The sequence below is a fragment of the Polypterus senegalus genome, chromosome 9 (genome assembly GCF_016835505.1).
Source record: "Polypterus senegalus isolate Bchr_013 chromosome 9, ASM1683550v1, whole genome shotgun sequence".
Lineage (NCBI taxonomy): Eukaryota > Metazoa > Chordata > Cladistia > Polypteriformes > Polypteridae > Polypterus > Polypterus senegalus.
Window position 1 is genome coordinate 51,094,871 of NC_053162.1, and position 24,676 is coordinate 51,119,546.

The window sequence follows — 24,676 nt, forward strand, 5'->3', positions numbered from 1 at the left end:
CCACGATACAGATACAGCTACATAATATGCATGTTCCAAAAGGGCAATCATTAAAAGGCTAATGCATAAAAAACAGAGAAGAAAAGTGTCCACACAGCGTTTCACAAGATGTTCCTTATCACTAAGTGACCCTCCTGTCTGTTTCAATCATTTTTTCGCTGCTCGTGTTTTATTTACTGACACATTTCAATGAACTATATCCTAATAAGAACCTGTTAAGGCACATTATACAGACTTCATCTACATAATATTATCAAGCCAGAGGCATTCGCCGTGCACTCATGTGATTATCACTTGTGACCAGAGACTCAGTCCAACCAATCTGTGACTTGCCCTGACAATATCAAACAGTTCTGATTTTGTCTTAAGTTGTAAGGGTGGGCTTGAGTGTATGTAAGCAACAACAACCAATGAATGCTTACCTGGAAATGCAATGCATTTTCACGAATGTATGTCAGAGACTCATCTTCCAGGTTTATTTGTGGCGAGTGGGGTCATTGTCATTTCTTTTTTCACCTACAGTACAGTGGCAAAAAGATTCCTAGTTATGGCAAATGACTCTGCCCCTTCTGGCCAAAGTACTATAAAAGACCAACAACAACAACATTTATTTATATAGCACATTTTCATACAAACTGTAGCTCAATGTGCTTTACATCATAAAGAATAGAAAAATAAAAGACACAATTAGAAAATAAAATAAGTCAGCATTAATTAACATAGAATAAGAGTAAGGTCCAATGGCCATGGTGGACAGAAAAAACAAAAAAAAAAACTCCAGACGGCTGGAGAAAAAAATAAAATCTGTAGGGATTCCAGACCATTAGACTGCCCAGTCCCCTCTGACCAGATGCCTTGAGGGAGGCGTCTCAACCTGGACCCAAACTGCCACCAGAACTGAGCTCCTGAGAAAGACACACTCTGTTAAGCTGCTAACCACAGAAAAAGAAACAAAGTCACAAAAACTATATTTTGTTTCTGTTTTACTGCCTTTTGCACCATCGAGTGCTTATTTTGTTTGATATTATTTTTGTTACGTTTAAAAGGGGTGACCCCTGTGGCACACCAACCCTTGATGTCAGCAAGTGTCCTTCCACCCACCCACAGTATGTAATACACCTATAAGGAACAACGAACATGGATCTTTTGGACCTGACAAACACAACAGAAACATGTGTATCTGATGTCACATGCATTATGTACTGTGACAGAATGTGAAAAAAGAGAAGGGTTGAACTCACCATACCTTTAAAGCCTTCCATCAGGCAGCATGTTGCTGGTGGTCAGAAAGAAGGTGTAAACAATAGTTTGGAAAAGTGAAAGTCTGCTGGAAGTCACACGCTGTCATCTAATTTGACATACCTAAATCGAAGTTGTAAATTTTGACACTTAGTTAACAAGATCAGCGACTGCACTCATCAAGTTTGTCATCTCCTAGTTTTGTGATATTAACTTTAGCAAATTGCTGATTGTATCCTTGATTGTATCACTTCTAATCATAAACACTTGCTTAAGTGAATGTATGATGGTGAGCATGAGTTTATGGTAAAACTGGAGAAGACTATATATTTTTCTGGCATGTGGCAGACCCAAAGGATGCTTAGTTGGATTTTATGTGAAATCCTTATGAAGTACATTATAACAGCTGCACTGATAAAGAAAACATACACAATACATACACACACTGTATGCAATTTTAATGCGAAAGGAATGCAGAGAGCCAACACAGGAGAAATCCAAACTCTGAAATGCAGTACAGCCCTGGATGGCATGAAGTAGCAGCAAGTTTATTCCAAAAGGACAAAATGTAAAAGTTATTCTCATACTAAGACATGGTGTCTTCATAAGAAAACAAGCCACCCTGGGCCATTAGGAAAGACTCAGCCTAAGAAATGATTCTGGTCCGAAATGGTCCGGTGACACTCAAGATCTAAGAAATCAAAGTTAAATATAAGATTCTAATGACTAAATTAGATAATCTAAGCATCAAGAAAGAAATATGGGCTGACCATTGAGGAAGACCTCCATTAAAGTTGAATAAAGTCCACAAAAGTACAGGAATTCATTCTTATTTTTTTTGGGCTGTAGCTTAAACTCTTAAAAAAGATTTTCCATAATGAATCTTTCTGTTCTGAATCACTTAAATAAACAATATATATCTCTCTACAATTATAAAAAAAAATCTTGGCAGGAAGACCAGGGAGACGAGACGTGATCTTCTCGGAAGACAATTTGACATCCCACGAGAGACATTTTAACTTTACGCAAGACAGGGCAGTGAGACAGAAGGACAGCTGCTGTACAGACTTGTAAATGTGTGACACACAGAGCAACAAGCAGAACACGCATCTTGGCAGAAGCAGCACAAAACCCATGAGACTGTGACTTTTGCACGTCATGCCCTACTTACAAATAATTTAAAAGAAGTTCACGGACATCAAACCTAGCAGTTGTTGTAATGCTTTTGGCAGACACACTTCAGGTGCGCCCAGCTCTTAAAACAACAAGCAGAACATGCAGCTCGCCAGCAGCAGCTGCAGCAAGCCATCAGATGATCTGACCACTTTTCTTTAGCATCCATGAAGTCCGGGACATGAAGTGGCAAAAGGACAGCTGCTGTACATCTTTTAAATGATTCATGCAAAGCATGACAAGCAGAACACACAGCTGGCCAGCAGATGCAGCAAGACAGCAGCTGAACCGATCGCATCTTTTTTTTTTTTTTTATTAATTTTATTGCATTCCATACAAATCAATCAAGTTTTATATAAAGAAAATTTGAGTTAAGAACAAATCGATCCCCACCCCTAAGAGAGAGAGCAAGCCAAACAGCATGAAATTTAAGACCTGTAGACATACCTAAATTAATAGATTCTCTCTGCTTTATGAGATTATTTTAAAATATTACTGATTAGATCCTGCCATGTTTTGAAAAAAGTCTGTACGGATACTCTAACTGAGTATTTGATTTTTTCCAATTTCAAATAGTATAACACATTAGTTTCCCACTGACTTAAAAGAGGAGAGTTTGGGTTCTTCCAGTTTATTAGGATACGTCTGCGTGCCAAAAGTGTAGTGAATGCAATCAAAGTTTGTCCGATCGCATCTCTTTAGGGTGCGTTCAGACCCCCCTTCACAACGCGAGCAGTGTTATAAGTCTTGCGTGAAAGAGATTTAACCACTCCTGGGGCAGGAAATAAAGGACAAATATTGTTTTTACAAAAGTTTTAAAGTAAAAATGAAAATAATGCATATGCAACAATTCCCATGAAAATAATAATCTCTTTAAATTGTTTATCTGATAAACCAAACCCGGGGGTGGGTTAGCAAAGCGACCAGGGGGCAGAGCCCCCTAGTGCATTTTAAAATAATTTTATAGTAAGCTGACGCTTTAGGCCAGGGGTGTCAAACTCCCGGCCTGGAGGGCCGCAGTGACTGCAGGTTTTCATTCTAACCCTTTTTCTAATCAGAGACCAGTTTTCAGTGCTAATTAACTCATTTTCCCTTCATTTTAATCACCTTGCTTTTAAGGATCCAGTCCTCTGAATTTATTTCTGTCTTCATTTAATGACAGCCAAACAGAAATGAGATGTGAAACGAGCCAACAGATGACCAGCTAAACTGACATTTCAAACTCCAACCAATTTCACTCCAACCAGTCTCTTAATGAGAAGTCGATTCTTGCTGTTAATTAAACCCGTTACTTAATTCCATGACTTGTTGCTGCTCTCATTCTGCCACAGCAGATATTTCCAAAACTTTGATTTTTTTTTGTTTTTTCTAAGAACATCGTCAAAATGTTTTGGTGACCTGAGAGGTCAGCCTTACTGTGACCTTCACTTTTCTTTATTTTCAGATATTGTGTGATGGGCACAGGCGAGCTGGTCATATGGTGGCTTGTTTTGTGTCTCACTATTGTTTGGCTGCTAATTAAGGAAAAAGAGACAACTAGGATGAAAACCTGCAGCCACTGAGGCCTTCCAAGCCTGTGGAGTTCGATACCCGTACTTTAGGCTAAGCATAACTAAAATTATGAAAAGGAATAAGGGAATATAACTAAAAGGTTAATCATAAAAAGGGTGTTCTTTTTATGTATTTTATATGTTAGATAGATTAAAAAAATAAATAAGGCTAAGTGCTCAAGATGATTACAGATTCAAACCAGAACAGAAATGCCTTTTAAGGCTAAAGGTAAATTAGAATCAAGGAGGCATTTTGGAGCAAAGTTATACCAAGGGGGCACGTTGTGTAAAGTTTATAATTTTTGAATTGATTGAAACAGGCATTCCAGAAAAGCACATAATCTGTATCAACCCTAATGAATTATTGTTAGACCATTCTTTTTCATTGTTACTTATATCATAAGTATATTACAGAGCGGGGGTCCTCACGTTTGGTCCTAGAGGGACACAAAGCCTACAGCTTTGTGTTCCAAACCAGTTTCTTAATTAGTAACGAGTCCTTCACTATAGTAAAAGCTGTTATTTAATTCTATGGCCTTCTTTCTTCCATGTCAGGTCATTCTATAGTGCATATTTCTCTTTTCTAAGAATATCATCCAAATAAAAGTGGACCAGAGAAGATTAGTTATTCTCATTCCTTTATATTTTTCTCTTTCATTTATTTCCATATATTTCATTAAAATAGACACTTCAGGATGACATCATGCAAGGGTAAATGCGACAGACTTAGATGTTGAGATGCTGATTATTTTATCCTTTGCATCTTATTGTGCACTGGCAACTGTTTAGGAAAATAGAAAGCAACTAAAACGTTAATTAAACGTTCATGAGATTAAAAGAAGTCTTTAAGAGCTGGGAATCTTAACAAGCATGATAACTAAAATTAAGCAAAAAATGTTGATTGAACAATAACAATAATTGCCATTGAATTAAACAATGTTGTTGTAACAAAAAGCTGCAGTCAATGCGGCCCTCCAGCACCACTCTTAAGTACCCTTGTTTCCTTTTAAGAAGGAAATACATTAGCATATTATGTTTATGTTTACTCTAACTTTATATTTCATATTGTAGTTTGTTTTGTGCTATAATAAATGAGATAAAACTTTTTTATTATTAATATTGTCTAGATTATGTTTTTTTTTTCTGGTGTGAGAGGTTCTTCCTTTTTGGCCATGTCTATTTAAGTGTTTTATTGAAGAGATAAGCAGAGTAAAGGGCTTTGAACTACAGGACAACAGGGGTTTGGGACAACATCAGGTAAACAAACCTATTAAAGACCCATCACCAATTGATAGAGCTAGAGGTCTGGAATTGCAGCATGAACTTTACCTCCCTATGAGTAACACTGCCTCCAGATTACTCACCACTTAGCCTGGGAAAGACAAATGGATCACCTGGATGTCCCCCACAGACTCAACTCTAGACAATCTTTAATGTTCTTTTCTTTTTTTCAGCATGGTGAGTAACGTTTACGGTTTTTCTAAATTATAGGCAAGCTAAAATGAAAAAAGAACTTCGAGATGACTATTTTTATGAAAATGTGATTCAGTCTACTTTTATATTACAAGTACATATTTAGTTAATAATGGGTTTAGAAAGGACTGTCAGCTGCAGGTTAAACAAAGACATACTTTAGGTTTGGAGTCATGGAACATGGTTGAGCTATACCTGGTAACTACTGTATATCCTCCTGTTTATTATACCTGAGGTGATTTAAAATTGTTCAGGAGAGATGTGCAACATTCATCAGCCCAAGACTCAAGAGCAGGGTACATATGGAGTATAGAAGGTCTTTGACAATTTTAAACAACAGTTGTTTTACTGAAGTGTGTCAATGTTATACATTATAAAGTTACATTTTCAGGCTCAGGAACTCTAAATTCACATTCTCTTCCTGACAACTCCATATACAGCAATATTTTCCAATTGCTTACCATATTTGTTAAAATGTTGTTAAAATTGTAAGTGTACCATGAAATATTTTGGTCTTTTTGACCTATCATAATTCTACCATTTTAAAAGTAAAATGAAAGCTAGCAATTTCTCTCTGTACCACTTCATGTTACACCTCAATATTTCATTCATCTTTAAATGTTAGATACATGTCTTCCAGCCTCAAATACAGCATGTACCATATTATTTAATTCTTTGATAATTATTAATGTATTACCCCCTCCTCACTCCCCACCTTATTGTCCAATGTTATCAACCTTCTCTTACCTTTGCATCCAATACCATTTCATCTTCTCTGGTAGTCACATAATAACATGGTTCCTTTAATTATGCATACTGTCAGGCTGTCAATTCAGTATGGCTCTGTTTCTTCAACTCTCAAGCTATGACAGTTGTTCCTCTACTGAATAAGAAAACACTTGATCCATCTGTTGTGTTTAAATTCTGAGCAGAATCCTTTAACACATAGTTATCTTTCAGAATCAAGATGAGAATAATCTAGCTGAGCCTTTCCTGACGTGTTTTAGGCACTGCTGGAGCAACAAAAGACTAACAAGGCTCTTAATTTACAATATGTCACAAATGACCTACTCCAGGTGTTAAATGTTGGATCTCAATATTTATTTGTCCACTTTGACTTGTAGAATTATGTAGGACTAACATGAAGCAGCTAATTCTGTATGTGTCCCTGCTTCCTTTGATTGTGTGTGATGTGCTAATTGTTCCCTACAGTCTCTGGTGTTAATTTCAACACCTACATCACCTGATTTGTTGATTTTAGCTTCATATTTTATATAATTTTATAGTTAGAATCATTACTAAAATTAGGAAGAACATCCATATAACTCATGGTGTCATTGGCTTGCAATTAAGTTCAAAAGCATCCTTTTAACATGTAATTTTGTACACAAGATTGGCCAAAGCTTTATATAGGATTATAGTTTTATAGGGTCATTATTATCACTTGTCTGGAATACAGTGAAATTCTTACTTGTATATGCTCATCAACATGCAGCACTTATCAGAACTTATTACTGTTCATATTTTAGAGTATATGCCTTCATCGCAAGATGCATGGCTTCTATGAATTCAACGAATAAATAAGTCTGCTGTTTGACAAAGACCATTTAGTTACATGAACCCCAAAACTTGAAATTACTTGGATACACCAGCCAATTATATTTTACTAGATACTGACAACTGTTTGTTTCTGTCAGAACCAGCATGATTGTGACTCCCCATACCTTCCACATCCCTTGCAATGGGTCATCCATGAGGTATAGAGTAGTTGAACCAAGAATAAACCAAGGTGAGTGACAGAGCCTCAGATGAAATATTACAAAATGAGACAGTTCTTTATTAAACACAGATAATATGAAACTATCGAGCATGTCCAAATAGTTAAAGTAGTGAAATAAAATCAGACATTCAAGTCTATCAAATCACAGTTCTCATGTGTTTAAATAAAAATGAAAAAATAAGAGATTTTCAAAATCACTATTATGCAGAAGTTAATTTACTTGAGTCTGTTTTCAGGGATCACAATCCTATATACTTGGGATCAAACTTATGCAAGGCCCAAGCACTGTATAAAGAATTTATATTTTGTGTGTATTGTAAATTGAAAGGCAACATGGTGGAGCAGTGGGTAGCGCTGCTGCCTCACAGTTAGGAGACCCGGGTTCGCTTCCCGGCTCCTCCGTGCATGGAGTTTGCATGTTGTCCCTGTGTCTGCGAGTGTTCCTTCTGGGTACTCCAGTTTCCTTCCAAAGACATGCAGGTTAGGTGCATGCCTGGGGTTTGTTTCCTGCCGTGTGCCCTGTGTTGGCTTGGATTGCCTCCAGGAGACACCCTTGACCCAGTAGTTAGGATATAGCAGGTTGGATAATGGATGGATGTAAATTTAAAAATAGTGTAACATTAATTTAGCTTTAAGTAAACATTTACATTATTGTCAAGCAATTCATTTTCCCACTAGGTAAGTGTTTTTTGGTATCCACATTTCAGTACACTAATTAGTTAACTGAGTGTAAGTGATAATTGAATAATTAACTTAGGTGACTGCTGTAATTTAATTATTTTTAAACATGTAACCTAAAGTAAAGAGTTCATCCTTATTTTGGTTGGGGAAAATGAAAAATCATGCCAAAAATCTGGACTCTAATTATATACATCTAATTAATTAAATTCACTTTGTGTATTAATTAAAAACTTACATTGTATATTAAACCTAATGCAAAATGACTATGTATATTTTATAGGTATGGGCAGATCTACAGCTCTCATTTAAAAACCAGCAGTTAAAATTTAAAACAGAATGTTTCCAGTTCCGAATAAAGAACTGCAAGACATATCTTATATTGTGTTGTTGAAAGTGAAGCAGTCTATTAATTCAAGGCAGACGCAGTGGAAAAGAATCACTATTACAAAAGCAGTTATTCATCAAAATCATGTCTGGTGGCCATTAGCAGTGTTGCATGCAATCCTCTGTTATTCCAAGTGGACAATTCACTTTGCTTGGTAAATAGTATTATTCATATGTAGGCTAGGTGCTGCCCTCTTGAAAACTGTTGGGCAAAACTAGCAGGAATGTTAATTACAACACCCTGTTATACTATGCTGAATGTACACCCTTAATGCCACACATCTCTAATGGTATAGCTATCCTGATCTTTGAATATTGCTTATTTAACCAGTTTAATTGCACATGCTAGACTGCTCTCCTGTGGCATTGACCATATTTCTACATTGTGATTCACATTGTTCAAAACACCACAGACAAGACTGTGTGGAAAACACTCAGCTTTATTCACTGCTGGTTTAACTTCTCAATTGAACGGCAATGTTCCTAAACTCAAAATAAAGCACAGATGATCTTCCATTTGTCTGCCTTGTACATTGCCTGTTAACTGAAAATAAGTACATAGGAAAGTCCAGATTGTAAAATTAATTAAAATAATGTAAAACTATCAAATATGCAAAATAACAACTATGTGTTCTTTTAAGAGGACATCAAATTACCAGTTATATTCACATTAAATTTACTACTCTACTCTCGTCTTTTTTCGACTATTACCACTAAATACTGGGAGTGGAGGAGCTATCAATAGTGAAGTCATATAACCAGGAGAGCATGTTGGAAAAGTGAAATGCATACAAAGCAGGAAAACATTCAAAACCAAAGATCTGTATCAAAATTTGGTCAAGTCACAAAATCAAATGCTGGTATTCACCGGTTATTCTAAAGAGCTGCACTATGAAGTGCACCATGCTGCTAATCCTCTGTCAAATTTTTTTGCAGAGTAAATTGCATTGGGTTTAATTCTCAGCCAAGGGAGTGGGCTCACTCACTATTTTGCCTAAGAAAACAGTCATGAATAAAGAATGGGACCAAAACATCCTCCGAAAGCAACTTCTCCCTGCCATCCAAGAACAGTTTGGTGACGTACAAAGTGTTTTCCGGCATGATGGAGCACCGTGCTAAAAGGCAAAAGTGAAAAACTCCCCAGACCTTAATCCCATTGAGAACTTGTGGTCAATCCTCAAGAGGCGGATAGACAAACAAACTCGCAAATTCTGACAAACTCCAAGCATTGATTATACAAGAATCAGTCGGGATTTGGCCCAGGATTTGACGAATTGCAGAGGTCTTGAAAAAGAAGGGCCAAAACTGCAAATATTGACTCTTTGCATAAAGTTAATGTAACTGTCAATAAAATCCTTTATATTTCAGTATACCACAGAAACATCTGACAAAACGATCTAAAAAACACTGAAGCAGTAAACTTTGTAAAAACCAATACGTGTGTCATTCTCAAAACGTTTGGCTACGACCGTATGTTGTATTAAAATACAGGTCAAAATCAGTTAGAACAAACTCTGTTTTAACAAATATTTTTTTCGGTCCTGGACAATTTCCAATAGAACTAATGTAAAAAAAGCCTAATTAAAGGAAAGGCCATTTTATCTGCAACATTCATAAAAACACACCACAAGTCATGTTTCATAAAAAGCACCAAAACAGGTGCATTTCTTCTGTGCTTTTCCTAAAAATCATGATTCAGAAGCTCCACTGAACAGCTGTTTAGATTGCACATTTATGTCACTTGGTTTCCTTGACAGTCATCACACTCTGGCAGCAGAGCTGAGCTCAAGAAGGGCTGTTGCAGTCTGGAGGCACTGTGAGCATATCTAGGGTGGGATAACTATCAGTCAAATTTGACTTCAGTCGTACTTGCGGAGTTCTGGAGGCCCACTAAAGCTAGACTGTTGCTTATTTCTGGGTTTCTAGAGGAATGGTTTGACGTCGCTGAGCACACTGTTCAGATTAAGGATTCACTTTTGGCTTGCCCTTCAGCAAAAGTTCTGACTTCTAAGCTTCCTTTGTGTTTATGCCACATAGCCAGTTTTGAAACTGTATATTAAATTCACTAAGATTTTAGACTATAAACACCTGCACACCATCATTTTTTAAAAAACAAAATAGTTCAATTTCAATGTGTCTTTAAATTTTGTGCTCACAAATTTTTACATCCAAAGATGCTTGTTTACAGAGGTGATGTTCATTTCTTTGAAGTTTTTATCAGGATCTCTTTATGTTAAATATTTCCAGGTTATAAAAAAGGTGACTCAAAAAAGAACAGACGGCACCCAGAGAGTCGATCAATCCACTAAGACATGTCCAGGGGTGCATTTTATAAATGTAAAAGTATGCATTCTAGACACCAAAGGGCCCAATTTATATAACTAAATTGGCACGTGCTACAGACACCGAGAGGGACCTCGAAGTCTAATAATATTGAATGTGTGCTATGGACACTGAGGCATGCTGTATTAAAAAAGAAAAACTTTTGAAATTCTCACTGCTATTGATGCTAGCAAGAAGAATACAGACGTTGCCTCTGAGTTTGGCATTTCCCACTCAGCTTTGTCTATTGTACATACCAAAAGGCTGCGCTATTCTCCAATTCCATTATAACGAAATCCCTGTTATATCAAATTATTTTTTCTGTCCCGAACAGTTTGTTCTAATAGAATTTGACCTGCATTTTACATTCCACTAAGTAATGGAACTGTAGGAATCAATTTTGAAAACCCAATTATAAAAGAGTTTACATTCTAAATAGGTTAATCTGTATAGCTGACCAAATAACTACAAGAATGAAAGATGTTTCTTTCAAGGTCTTGACAGTGTATATATATGCATTTTCTAGAATGCAAATACTGAAACCATAACATTACCTGCTTCCAAACACGAACAAATAGCAACATTGTTAACTGATTTTTTCTTGTAATTCTTTTTATCGAAATGCTCCACTCTAATGCAAAGTACAATATTCTATTGATGACTTAGAGATTAAGCATAAAACTTTAATTTGCAATTAAATGTGATTATTTTTGTTGCTATAGATTCTTTTCCATCTTATGAATATTCAGTTATGTTAGAGTATGTATATCTTATTAGTGGCTGTCAGGCCTAACCTCATTTGCTTAAAATAATGCTCAGCACAATCTATTACTTTATTTTATAACATCCATCATAATTTACTTGACTTTTAGTAACTACATTACATAATTTAAGGCGATGAAGTAGTACAGGTAGGAAGCTGCAATTACTAAAAAATAATAGATGCAATCACTGTGGTTTTCCCACAGTTTAATCCTGAATGCTGGCATAAATGGGCTAAGGAAATAATTCATTGAAAACCTTGTTTGTAGCTTTGCTATTGTGAAAACTGTGATGTTTAAGAACAAAGGGATCCTAAAGTCAAAGTTTGTTTATTAAGTCAAAATATATGCCAACAGGTAGGCTAATTAAAAAATAAACTAGAAGTGTCAAATATAATATTAACAGAATATAATCTAATCTCATTAGTGTCCTGATTGTCTAGATTTTGGAGAAAATGCATTTTGGTATAATTTGACATTTCAGTGAGAAGGAGAGGAACATTGTATAACTACATAATGCATGTCTGAAGCATATAACATACTATCTTAAAATGTCTAGCTTTAAAGTTTGTTTAAGATGCCACAAGTTGGGTTTCCAGTGGCAAAAACAGCCCATAGAATGCCAGGGAAAGCTATAGTTTCCAGTATCTGATCTTAATACAGTAGATATTTTCTTGAAGGGCAGCAGCCTTATTTCAAGCATAGGCTCTAGACTAGGTGCTTAATGTGCTCAAAGACCTATTACAGCAGCCAGAGGACAGAGTTTCCAGGTGGACATGAAAGTCTGAGGGAGAACATGGACTACAGAACTACATTGAGATTTCATCCCAGACTCGAGAATTGATCTAATTTTTACTTATAAATGACAATTAAAAAAAAAAATGGGAGGCAGGAATGACGTTTTCATTGTTAATTTGGAAACGGGAAATAGTGAGAGGGAGACAAGGTATAGTTTAGTGTGATGGCTAATGGCAATGAATTGAATTATTACTTAGATATTGTCAAGCTTGCACACCAGAGGATCGCCTTCAGGTCTTGCCTGAGGTATGCAGTATCACTCTGGGATGAAAGGGGGCACTGGCGCTACCTGTCTTGTCTTCTTTTTCCCCTGAAAATGACAAGAAGCTGCTCAGTGAGGACAACTAAACCAGAGAAGCCCCAGCCCATCTGATCCAGATAATATAAAAGCAAACATCCCCCAAATGTGGCATCACATTTTGGATAAGAGTAATCCAGGCAATAGAGTTGGCCTAATTTATTTTGAGAAGCTATAACATGACAAGCCTGAATCTTTGTGTTGTAGCACCATTTCATTTGCTTTTTTATTTATCTTTTGTTTTTTGGTGCCAGCATTAAACATGGTGGCTGGGTTGGCACCCTAACTTATTTTGGGACTCTATCTAGCACCGGCCATTTGGACCACAAGATCCATAACAGTCTGAAATAGGCTCCTTTCATTAAAGTGTGGGTTTTAAAAGTTACAAGTGAAGAATGATTTCTCATTCTCAGAATTTTAAACATGCCTTTGGATTAGTTCATTTTAGCATAGCCTGCTCATCTACTTATGATGACATGGTAGTGAATATAGTGTTTTTGTACTTTCATAAAAGTTTCATTGTCGTTGAGGCTATAACATCTACTTGCTTAACTGTATTTTCATTCTACTTCCACAGTCCTGGATGCCTTTTTCAATCTTTACTTGAACAATTTGAATTATCTTTCACTGCAGGTCCTTTACGCATATTAACTTTGGTTTCTTCGATAGTTTCAATCTCCCATGAATAGTGACAGATATATTATTATGTTAACGGGCAAGCCCAAACTGGCCCAGTGTTACTGATTGAGTGTGAAAACTTGCAAGGAAGTTTAATGTAAGATGCACCAGTGTGCAACTCCTCGTAATCGTTCACTGTAAAAAGTGTCCTCAGAAAAAGAATGGATGAGGGAATATAAAAATGCAGATTTTAAGATATCATAGATAAAATATGTATAGCAATCGGGAGCTTACTCCACAAGAATTACAGTCACTTTTGAGTTCTGAGCTGAAACAAGCAGATCATTAAGAAAGACTAAATATTTACTCATTGTAAGTAATGTTTTGGCAACTTGTACTGTAGCTTTTACAAAATACAAGTCCTAATATGTCCAAGACATCAGTGGTTATACAGTATGTCTTAATGCCAGTATCTGGTTTAACTATATTCATACTATGTTAATGCAGCAGCAATATAAATACAAATGTATAATTAACCTTAAGTAAGATATATTGTTCTCCTTTAGTGCACTACAATAGTTCCAAAAATTAGCCTTAAGAAAGCAAATCCTTGTAGGAAACTGGCAAAACATTTCTTCTGAGCAAAAAGTTCATTTTCAAATTGGAGAAAAATATTTAAAATAAGATTGTTCTCAAAAGAGTCCTAAAAAGTGTAACTGTAATTGTGATGCAAATCCTGTACTTTTGATGAAGTGCATTTTCTGCAGTGAACTCTTACGCATGTCAAATGCATTGTAAGTTACCTAATTGAATTAATTTACCTCCTGTAAAAGTTTACAAAATAAAATTAACCACCAGAACTTTGCAAAATTTGACCCCTCTCTTATTTTGTGCAGAATTATAGACATATGAGGTAATTGCCTTGGTTAAAGTATTTGAAACCTCTGTACAAAGAGACAATCTGAATGAAGTTGGTGCCAAGTGCTTCTATAAAGTGCAGGGGTGCACAGTGGGAAGCTTGTTTAGAGCGTATTTTCTACAGACTGAAGAAACTTTTATAGAGAGTTGTTAAAGTGTGCAACCAATTACTGTGCATTTTTCTACATACTGTGACACTGGGGACTTTAAAACAAAGCTTAATTCAGTAAAAAATGTAATGAAGTAGAAGATTGTGGTGGACCAAAGAGCTTGCTTTGCTCTTTCATTGCACTTTTTAAATAAATGATATACATAGTAACATACAATAGAAAACGTAGATTAAATTAATTGATTAGGACTATAAAAATTGTTGCTGTATATTTTTTGTTTTTCAGTTGCTATTTTGCTAGGTGTGAAATAAACATTCCCCGTGTATTAAAATGTGCGATATAAATAAATGTTTTTGTTGATTCACAGAAAACTGAAAACGTACAGAAAATCCCATCAACAACAACAACAACATTTATTTATATAGTACATTTTTATACAAAAAGTAGCTCAAAGTGTTTTACATAATGAAAAAAGGAAAAATAAAAGACAGAATAAGAAATTAAAATAAGACAACATTAGTTAACATAGAAAAGGAGTAAGGTCCGATGGCCAGGGTGGACAGAAAAAACAAAAAAAAAACTTCAGATGGTTGGAGAAAAAAATAAAATCTGCAGGGGTTCCAGGTCACGGGACCACCCAGTCCCCTCTGGGCATTCTACCTAACATAAATGAAATAGTCCTCTTTGTAGTTAGGGTTCTCACAGAGTCACTTGATGTTGATGGTCAAACAGACTTCTGGCTTTTAATCCATCCATCACTGTTGGAACATCACGGTGCTTTGAGTAGATGGTGGTGGCACAAGCGCCACCGGAAAAGGAAGCAGAAGAGAGAGTAGGGGTTAGTACAGATTTTAGAGCCACCATGAATAGTTATTATAATGAGCTGAATATACAGAGTATTAGGATTTTAATTACAGTGAAGTTATCAGAAAGCCATGTTAAAGAAATGTGTTTTCAGCAGTTTTTTAAAGTGCTCCACTGTATCAGCCTGGCGAATTCCTATTGGCAGGCTACTCTAGATTTTAGGTGCATAACAGCAGAAGGCTGCCTCACCACTTCTTTTAAGTTTTGTTCTTGGAATTCTAAGGAGACACTCATTTGAAGATCTAAGGTTACGATTTGGAATATAAGGTGTCAGACATTCCGATATATAAGATGGTAGGTAGGTAGAACTCCATTTCTCAGTTGAGTTACTATTATGGAAGAGCAAATGTGTCAAAGACCAAGGGCAGTAGGAAGTGTAAATGACTACAGAGTGGATTTGACCACAATACCACTGCGGACACTTAATTGAGCCATTGATCATTGATTATCTGTCCTATTAAATTTCCCAATCAATACAAAATAACTGAATAATGGCTTACAAGTTTTATTTACAGTACTTACAAATTTAATTACAATGTTCTTTTGGAACTATCTAAAAATACTTTTGTACAGTAACAGTAACGTTTACCAATAGGGCATAGGAGGAACACAATCTTGTGAAATTTGATAATCAGCTGACAAAATTAACCAATGAGACTGATAATTAGACAAAAGGTGCAAACATTAACAGACAGTCAGCTTTTCTGACAAAAACTAGTATTTGGCAAAATCCAATTAAATTTCACAGCAAGATTTCTCTTCACCTACATAATAACTAATTAAAATGTTAACACTGAACAGCTGAATTCATTCCAAGCTAGATCTTAAAAAATCCTGTAAAGCATTAATATTTTCTAACTTATGCAATCAAGTTTGCTTTCAGCTACAGTGCTAATCAAACAAAGGTTCAGCAGCATGAAATATCTTGGTAAGCTATTTCTCTATGAATTTGTCTTCCATCAAGCACAGCGAGTCTCTAACATAGTATCTCACTGCTTGACAGTAATGTATTAAAATTTTTTAAGCATCTTTCTCAAACTGGGATGGAGTCAATAAGTATGCACTGAAAAGAACGTGTGGAAATGGGTGTTACAGACAGTAGGTTAAGGGCTTCATCTATTACACATAAAATGGGTGCAAGCCTGAGCAGCATGATAATCTCTCATGGAACCTGACAAAAGGCAAAAAACAAGGGGTCTTACCAATAAACATGTATAAACATATGCACACACACACACACACAGTGTACTTTATATATACAGAGACAGAGAGCCCTTAAATGCAAATGGCGCAAAGAAGACGTAACATTCAAAGTATCATGAGCACCACGTGTGTTTTACTAAGTATTATACTAGTTTGCATCTGGGGACTCCACTACACAGATAAATTAGAGTTAATAATCTATCTTGAGGAAATTATGCAGGAAAGAAAGACAAAATCTAAAACAAAAACAAAGGAGAACAGGTGAGGATCAATAGTACACTGCATCCTAAGAGCTTTGCTTCAAACAATATCTGTTTTGTAACAAAATAAATCAATTCAGGCCATGCAGGTCTTTTGTAGTTTCAAAACTGTCAGGCCTTCAGAATTCTTTGTAAAGTGTCACATCATTTGTTTTTTAATGTGAAAATGAATACAGTGGAGAAACTGGTGAGAGCTAGTGAACAGGTTGGTTACACATTCCACTTAAGTGTAATTGAATAATTGATATTGTAAAAGATTATGTATTACTCTTTATGAAGTGTTAGAGTTGGGGTCTCATAAGTAACATGAATGGCAAAACCTTGCACTGCTCCTGAAGTCACTTGGTAGGTAACTAACAGATTATCTCTGAACAGTTGTTCTTCTAGGCATTCAATTTAATGTAATTATTTTACTTATTTGAGGAAATGCTGCTAATTATGGTTAGAGGCTTATATTTATAGTTCTAGTTTAATTTAAACACTAGTCTACACTGTTTTTCTTGGGTAAAAAGCATTAGTTATATATAGCTGATGAAAGTGATAGTGGCGAAGCTGATGTATTCAGAATGACCAAACAGTAGTTAACAGTGACTTGTTAGGAAGCTTTAGTCAAGTATATTAGCCTGCCTGTGTTCCAAAAGGCCCAATACATCTTTTTGCACTAATGTTGAGCTCCATTCACTAGTAAAGTTTCTATTCGTATGTTTCTGATCTGGATGTTATCTCCATTATTATGTATCATAATTCTACAATGCCTCGCAGTTAGGAGACCCGGGTTCGCTTCCCGGGTCCTCCCTGCGTGGAGTTTGCATGTTCTCCCCGTGTCTGCGTGGGTTTCCTCCGGGCGCTCGGTTTCCTCCCACAATCCAAAGACATGCAGGTTAGGTGGATTGGCGATTCTGAATTGGCCCTAGTGTGTGCTTGGTGTGTGGGTGTGTTTGTGTGTGTCCTGCGGTGGGTTGGCACCCTGCCCAGGATTGGTTCCTGCCTTGTGCCCTGTGTTGGCTGGGATTGGCTCCAGCAGACCCCCGTGACCCTGTTCGGATTCAGCGGGTTGGAAAATGGATGGATGGATGGATAATTCTACAATACGCACTGATGACAAATTTTCTATTGTATTTTAACTTACCCATTGACAGTAAAGAAGAATAAGACCTTTTTGCCCAGACTGAAAGCAATCTGAGATGAGCATGTTAGAGTACATGTATGCCTGAATTCAAACAGAGAAATAATTGGCAGCAGATATAAGGAAAACAGCTTCTGCAATATTACATTTGAAAGAAAAGATCTGAAGCTTTGAAAACAGGCCAACAGATAAGTCTTACTGAAAAGGAGGAAAATGAAAAAAATGCTGCCCTGATAGTTTAGAAAAGACAATAATAGCTGGACAAAAATATAATTTATTTTTGACATATAGGAAGATATTAGCTTAAATTAATAAGTGCTTAACTGGGATTAGAATTTTCATTAATGGCTTTACTCTCATAATTTCACACATTATAAACAACTGCAAGCACTAAAGAAGAACATTACATTTTTAATTAGCTCAGCATCATAATCAATAAAAGATACTAAATCTGCACTATGCTAAGCTGTAGCTGCCAGAATGATATCATCAACAGGCAAGCAATGGCTGTCAAAAATAATCCCACAAAAATGACAACAGAGGTGAAAGAACCATGACAGCAATTAGTTATTGGAAAATACAGTGACAAAATAACAACCCACAACTACAGCAGCTCATTATTAAACAGAGTGCCACCCCCACCCCAGTTTTACACACACACACACACACACACATGCTTTTAAAAATCTAATATTTAAATCTCATCTGCTCCTGCTCCAACACAGCCCCTGCAATGCTGATCAAAGTTTGACAGACACATGCCATCCTGCCAACAGTTATTCCTAACATGCAGATGAATCATTCCATGCTCCTTACAACTAAAAAGCAGACACATTTAGCTGTTGCTGTCTAGCTGTTCTTTTGTTTTTATTTGTTTTATTTTTTCCACTTTTAAGTTAACTTCTTCATAAGCTGATTTGCTACTTGACAGATAAAAAACTTCCCTGGAGAAAAGAGGTATGAATGTAATTGAAAAATCCCTGCAGTAGAATTGGCTCAAGCTTAATTTTCCTGTATTTTAAATATACCATAAATAGCACAGCTGTAAATCTATACAATTATAAATAATAATAGACTACCTGATAGGCAAGTGGTGTCCAAGCAGACAAGAGGGCAAAGGGCAAAATTGGGGTGCAGGATGTAGCAATGTAATTTGACATGCCAGTTTGGGTAGAAGAGCACTCCCAGCATGCAGTAAGCCCTATGCATTTACTGGATGCTGTTGACAGGCAAAATGCAGAGGTGCCAGTCCAGTGGAGAAAGTAAACCTTTCTGGCTTAGCTGCAGAAGCAAGGGCCAGGTTGCCCATTCAAGAAAGAAGTCCCAGAAAACTTGCCAAAAGCCAGTTCTTTAACAACAGTGGTAATGGGGAGCACAAGGTTTTCATTTTAACAGAAATTGACATGGAGGGTGCTTCAAAGGCCTAATTTCTCAGGACAATGAAAGGTTAGCATGAAACCAAAGGGAATTCTGACCCTATTGCAAAAGTATGGCCACAGCTGACTATAGAGAGAGGCTTCTTAGGCCTAAACAGAAGGGAAATTGAGAATGGGTTTAAAGCTACCATAGCATGGTTTAGAGATGTGAAATAGGGTAGGGGCTCATGGGTTTGAAGGAAAAGAGAGAATGATAAGAATGCAATGGGAGAAGACAATCATTTTTTTAAGCCTGGCATCCCTAAAATTATTTAATGTCCATGCAAGCCCTCTCCTACTTTATGTGCCAATCTCTGCTTTCTCACCTTTATAGAGTATACTCAAGGTGTGTCAAAAATGAATGAGGCTGAGTGAAAACATCCAAAAGCAATAATAATCTTTGTGCTAAGAAACCTCACAAAAGGCAACTTGTAAGAATTCTTCCAGAGGTAGAAGGGCAGACATGTTCAGTAACCACATATGATACATAGGAAGGTGATAAGGTTCATCATAGCCTTCAGAAAGAAAGTGAAGACAAAGTATGGTTAAGCTAAGCCTTCCAGGGAGACATACAGTGAATTCATAAAATATTCAGACCCCTTTACTTTCAGCATAGTTTATTGTGTTGGACATATTGGTAAATTTACCATTTTTGTCTATCAGTCTACGCTCAATGGACCATACTAGCAAAGTGAAACCAGGTTTACAGAAAGGAGCCACTCCAAAGTCCACCTGGGACAAATTTAATTAATTAGATAGCATATAGAAAATCACAGACCTGTGTATGTAAGGTTCCACAATTCACACTACTTGTACTGACAGAACCACTAGCGGGCATGCCAGCCACCCAACCTGACACAGACAGACACACGAGGCACACTTACAAAAACACGAGTGCTTTTATTTTTCTTCACTCATGGAGAACATCTTCCTTTTTCCCATGATCCCACAACACAGTCCCAATGCACAAGCACAATATTCATCTTTTCCTTCTCTTTCTTTCTTTTCTCCTCCACTGCTCCTCAGCAAGCTTTGTTCACCTTCCACTGAGTACTGTCGGCTGGCCCCTTATATAAGGCACCAGGAAGTGCTTCAAGTGCTCGTTGCCCCACTTCCACCATCACTTCCGGGCGTGGCAGAAGAACCACCTACATGGGCTCAGGAACAGCTGCAGTGCCCCCTGGCAGCACCTCCAGATCCCAACAGGGCTGTAGACAACTCCATCTCCCATGAAGCCCTTGGAGTCTGAGGCACCGCTGCAACCCATGGGGGCTGCCATCTAGCATCCCGGGGGAGGTAACATTCTTACCAGGCTTGCTCCCTTTATCCTTCCAGCGAAGAGGTGTCCCGGCAATAAAGGAACTTCCTCTAGACCTCCATGATCAATTTGTGGTAGGATAAAGATCACAGCTTTGGTATAAAACCGTTTCTAAAGCTTTGAGTGTTCCCAAGAGCATAGAGGCCTCAATAATTGTGAGGTGGAAGAAGTTTGGAACCACCAGGACTCATCCTGAGTTGGCTGTCCAGCAAAACTGAGTAACTGGGCAAGAAGGGCTTTAATCAGGGAGGTGACCAATAACCCAGTGTTCACTCTAGCAGAGCTTCAGAAGTCATCTGCTGAGATGGATGGAGTCTGTCAGAAGGGCGACCATCTCACAGCACTTGTCGTGGCGAAAAATTTTTTACCTTTAAAATGAAGGCTTTTAGGACTCAAGATAGACAGACAGAGTTTTAAAGCTTTATTGCAATAAAACAACACAAATAACAACACAGACTCAACCAAATACAGCCAAACTGAGCTGAACACTGAACAGTTCAGCAATCAAAGTTTATATAACAATTTCTTATCACTCCGACCTCGTTCAATTAGCTCATTTGCTGTTTTTTTCTGACTCCCTTTTACTCCTGTCCGGCCAAATTCTCATCTCCCTGCAGCTGGGCCCCTGGTATTTCACTGTGTATTGTTCATTTCTAGTTTCTGTTTTTGCTTATTTCTTTCACTGGCCAAGGCCGGTACAGACATTCATCTTCCTTATATGGGCTTTCCTCTCATCACTTCCTCTTTCTTGGACTTGAGCCGGGTTGTCTGATGCTCAAAGCTAAGCTTTAATTAAAAAGAAATATGGTATGTGCTTTTATTTAATTATTGTGTGGCAGTCCTGACTTGCATTAATTTCTACGCTAAAGTTAATTTCTAACATATTCTTCTATATTTACTTGCTAATGCCTGAATATACAAATTTTCCTTTCATGCATTACATCATTGTGACCTTGCTTATAGCAAAAACTTTTTGTTGCCTTTTTGCTGATTCACCAATCCAGCTGGTTTCTTACGTGCCTACCAGAGCCATTTTCTCTCTGTGGTATCGTTCCTTAGCTTCCCAGCCTTGAACAGAGGTGTTTTCATTCTCCTTATCCTATCCTAAGTTAGTTTCGGCACATCATTTTTGTTCTTGTTCTGTTCTTTTCAAACACTAGCAATTCTGCTTCAAACTTAAAAAATAATGCAATATGACTGTTTTTTTTTATTTAACTATTTGCTTGACCTATCTTATTTGCTTAACATTCTAATGTATACTTAATCTAATGTTTTAGAAGCTTTTAATTACTTCTTATGGCTTTTTATGTTAATATGCTACTTTGTATTTATGCTAATATAAAAAATGTTTCTCTTCTACATTCTCCATCAATCAGGCATTTATGGCACTGTGGTAGACAGAAGCTTCTCTGACAGCATCAGGAAAAAGATTCTCTAATCTAGTAAGACAAAAATTGAACCCTTTGGGCAGAACACCTTGCACTATGTCTGGCAAAGGCCAGGCACTGTAACCCAAATGTCTCATACTTTCACTAATATGAAGCATGGTGGTGGCAGTACCATGATATGGGGCACAAACTTAGTTAGATCATTGAAGAAAACATGGTTTAGAGCGTACAGAGCTTCATACTTACATTACAATTCACCTTTTAGCACTACAATGACGCAAAGCATATAGCCAAGACAAGGCTGAAGTGACTTTAGGACAAGTCCCTGACTGCCCTTGAGTGGCTCAGTCAAAGACCAGACTTAAACACTACAGAACATCTATGGAGAGATCTGATGATCCAGTCTAATGGCACTTAAAAGGTACTGCTAGGAAGAATGGGATAAACTACCAAAATCCTGGTCTTCAAAGTTTTTAGAGACACACACAGGAAGACTTGAAGCTGTAATTGCTGCTAAGTAGGCTTTAACAAAGTACTAAATTAAGACTCTAAATACTTACATGAGTTCAGTTTTTGACTTTCCAGTACCTTTGTAAACCTTTCTGAAAAAACATTTATACTTTGTTATGATGGGTTATGGAGGACAGACTGATAGGCAAAAATCAACAAAATAAAGTGTGCAGAAAGTCAAAGGGTCTAACTATTCTCCCATCCATTGTATTTCCTTCCATTTTGAATTACGCCTGAGAGTGAAATTCTTAAAAGGCACCTAGGTAATAAAAAGAGACCGAAAGTGGAAGAAGGACACAAGTGCAGTTTCCTTTGGGCTAGGGGGTCACAATTGGAAGATACCATCTGGTATGACCTGCTACCCAAAAATTCCCACAAAGTTTGCAAACTCTCAAACTGGCTCTGCTTTTTTGACAGATTGTTCCAGTTCTTGGCATAGACATGTCAAAAGTATACAACAGTTATTATTTACAATATAGATGATTTCATGAAACAATATTCATCCATTTCAGCTATAAAGAACATAAATGTTTCACTGATTTTGTATTGACATATTAGACATACCATCCTGAAAGCATAAAAAGCTTACCACCAAAACTTTAGAAGTTCGGTTTGCAGCACTGCCTCTACTCAGAATTACTTTTTATTTATTATGGAAAGGTGCATAAGTGAATCACACCTAACTCTTATGCATGCAGTGGAAAAAAAGTAATACACATTAAATTGTTATAGAAAAAAACATCAAGCCATTATTCACTTGCAGAACTCTGGTTTTTTTTTGTTAATAATAAGAAACTAATTTACCTTTACAATATTTTCATTTCTGGAAATAGCCTTTAGTGCAGACCTTGTGGTTTAATATTAAAATGTGGTATGAATTATATATACATAGATGACTACTACCATGGAATGTTTGTTTATTGAATGGAATGCCTTTTTTCTTAAGAGATCTCCCTTTTATTATTTTTTGAAATTGTATTCAACAAATTATTGTTTTTCTTTATTTTTTCTAGTATTTTTTCCCTCAGAAGACAATATTATCATATTTCAATGGCAATAAGTTACACTGTTTCAGGGAAGCAAATGTTCAATTTGCATGTGATGCAGTGAAAAATTTCAATCTGTTTTTAATCCATTTATTCTAATGCAGGATTGAAGGATGGCAGAAATGACTGTGGAAGCTTTAAACACATGGCTGGATTTAATTTGGATGGGCCTAAAGTTCATTGCAAAACTTAATCACATACACATCTGCATTCACTTACAGCTGGACAATTTAGGGTCACCTAACCTGCACATCTTTGGAATGCAGGCCCAAAAGAAAACTCCTACAGAATGTGATAGATAAAACAAGAAAGGAATTGGGATCACTGTTTAATGTTGGAAGGTTTTCTTCAAGTAACAGAAGGGTTTGTGACCAGTAGTCCGGCTGATATACTCAGTGGAGCATTGTCATCAGAATGCCGATGACATTGGTCACAGTCTTCTTTTATGTCAAAGGTACCAAAGGTGTACAGACTGAAAGTGTCATCAATGGCTGTTAGGTGTGACCTCCAGAGAACAAAAACAGAAATCGGTTTAGAGTCTTTGCTAAATCAACCATCAACTCTTACCATAAAATTGGTCTCTGTTAGGACTCATGAGGCTCATATTTATTTACATTTACTTATTTGGCGGACACCTTTATCAAAGGCAACCTACACAATTTATGATAAAATTGGTTACATTGCTTTTGGTTTTCCAATTGGAGCACAGGCAGGTCAAGTGACTTGCTCATGGTCACACAGTGTCAGTAGCAGGATCTGAACCCACAACCTCAAAGCCTTAACCACTACACCAAATTGCCTACCAATGTGTATGACAAAACACACAGAGGACATGCAAACTTTACATATCTAATATTCAAGCTCAGTCCCCAAAACTGTGAGGTACATACCAATATGCCATCCAGAAAGAATGTGACTTTCAAATAAAAATGAATAAAATAAAAACCTTCAAGTGAGATTAAACCAGATGGCACAGATTCTAGAAATAGTTCTTCATCTAGCAAAAGGGACACATTTTAAAAAATATGAGAGACAAAACCATTAAAGATCACATTATGCATTTTAGAGGTGGAAGTAAAGAATATTGATCAAAGAATCGCAGATCCACTTCCAGATAGTTCATTTCTTTAGATTTCTATCATTGAACTAATGACAAGAACTTGCTTTTGGAGTAGTTCCTAGATTAAAAATAGCTTCCTACTTCAAACCTGGAATGTAGTGATACATTTAAGAACTTTGATTACTCTGATAAATTATTCTTAAGCTTTTCCTTTATTTTTAACTATTCAGACATATGTTTGGCACATCAGAATCCACTTTTTGTTGAGGACTAAGTAAAGACTATGAGTCCAATTGCCAGGTCCCACAATCCATAATAATAATGATAATAACTAAAAAAAATATATTTATTTTTTCTTTTTATCCAGTCCTGCGCTGGAAA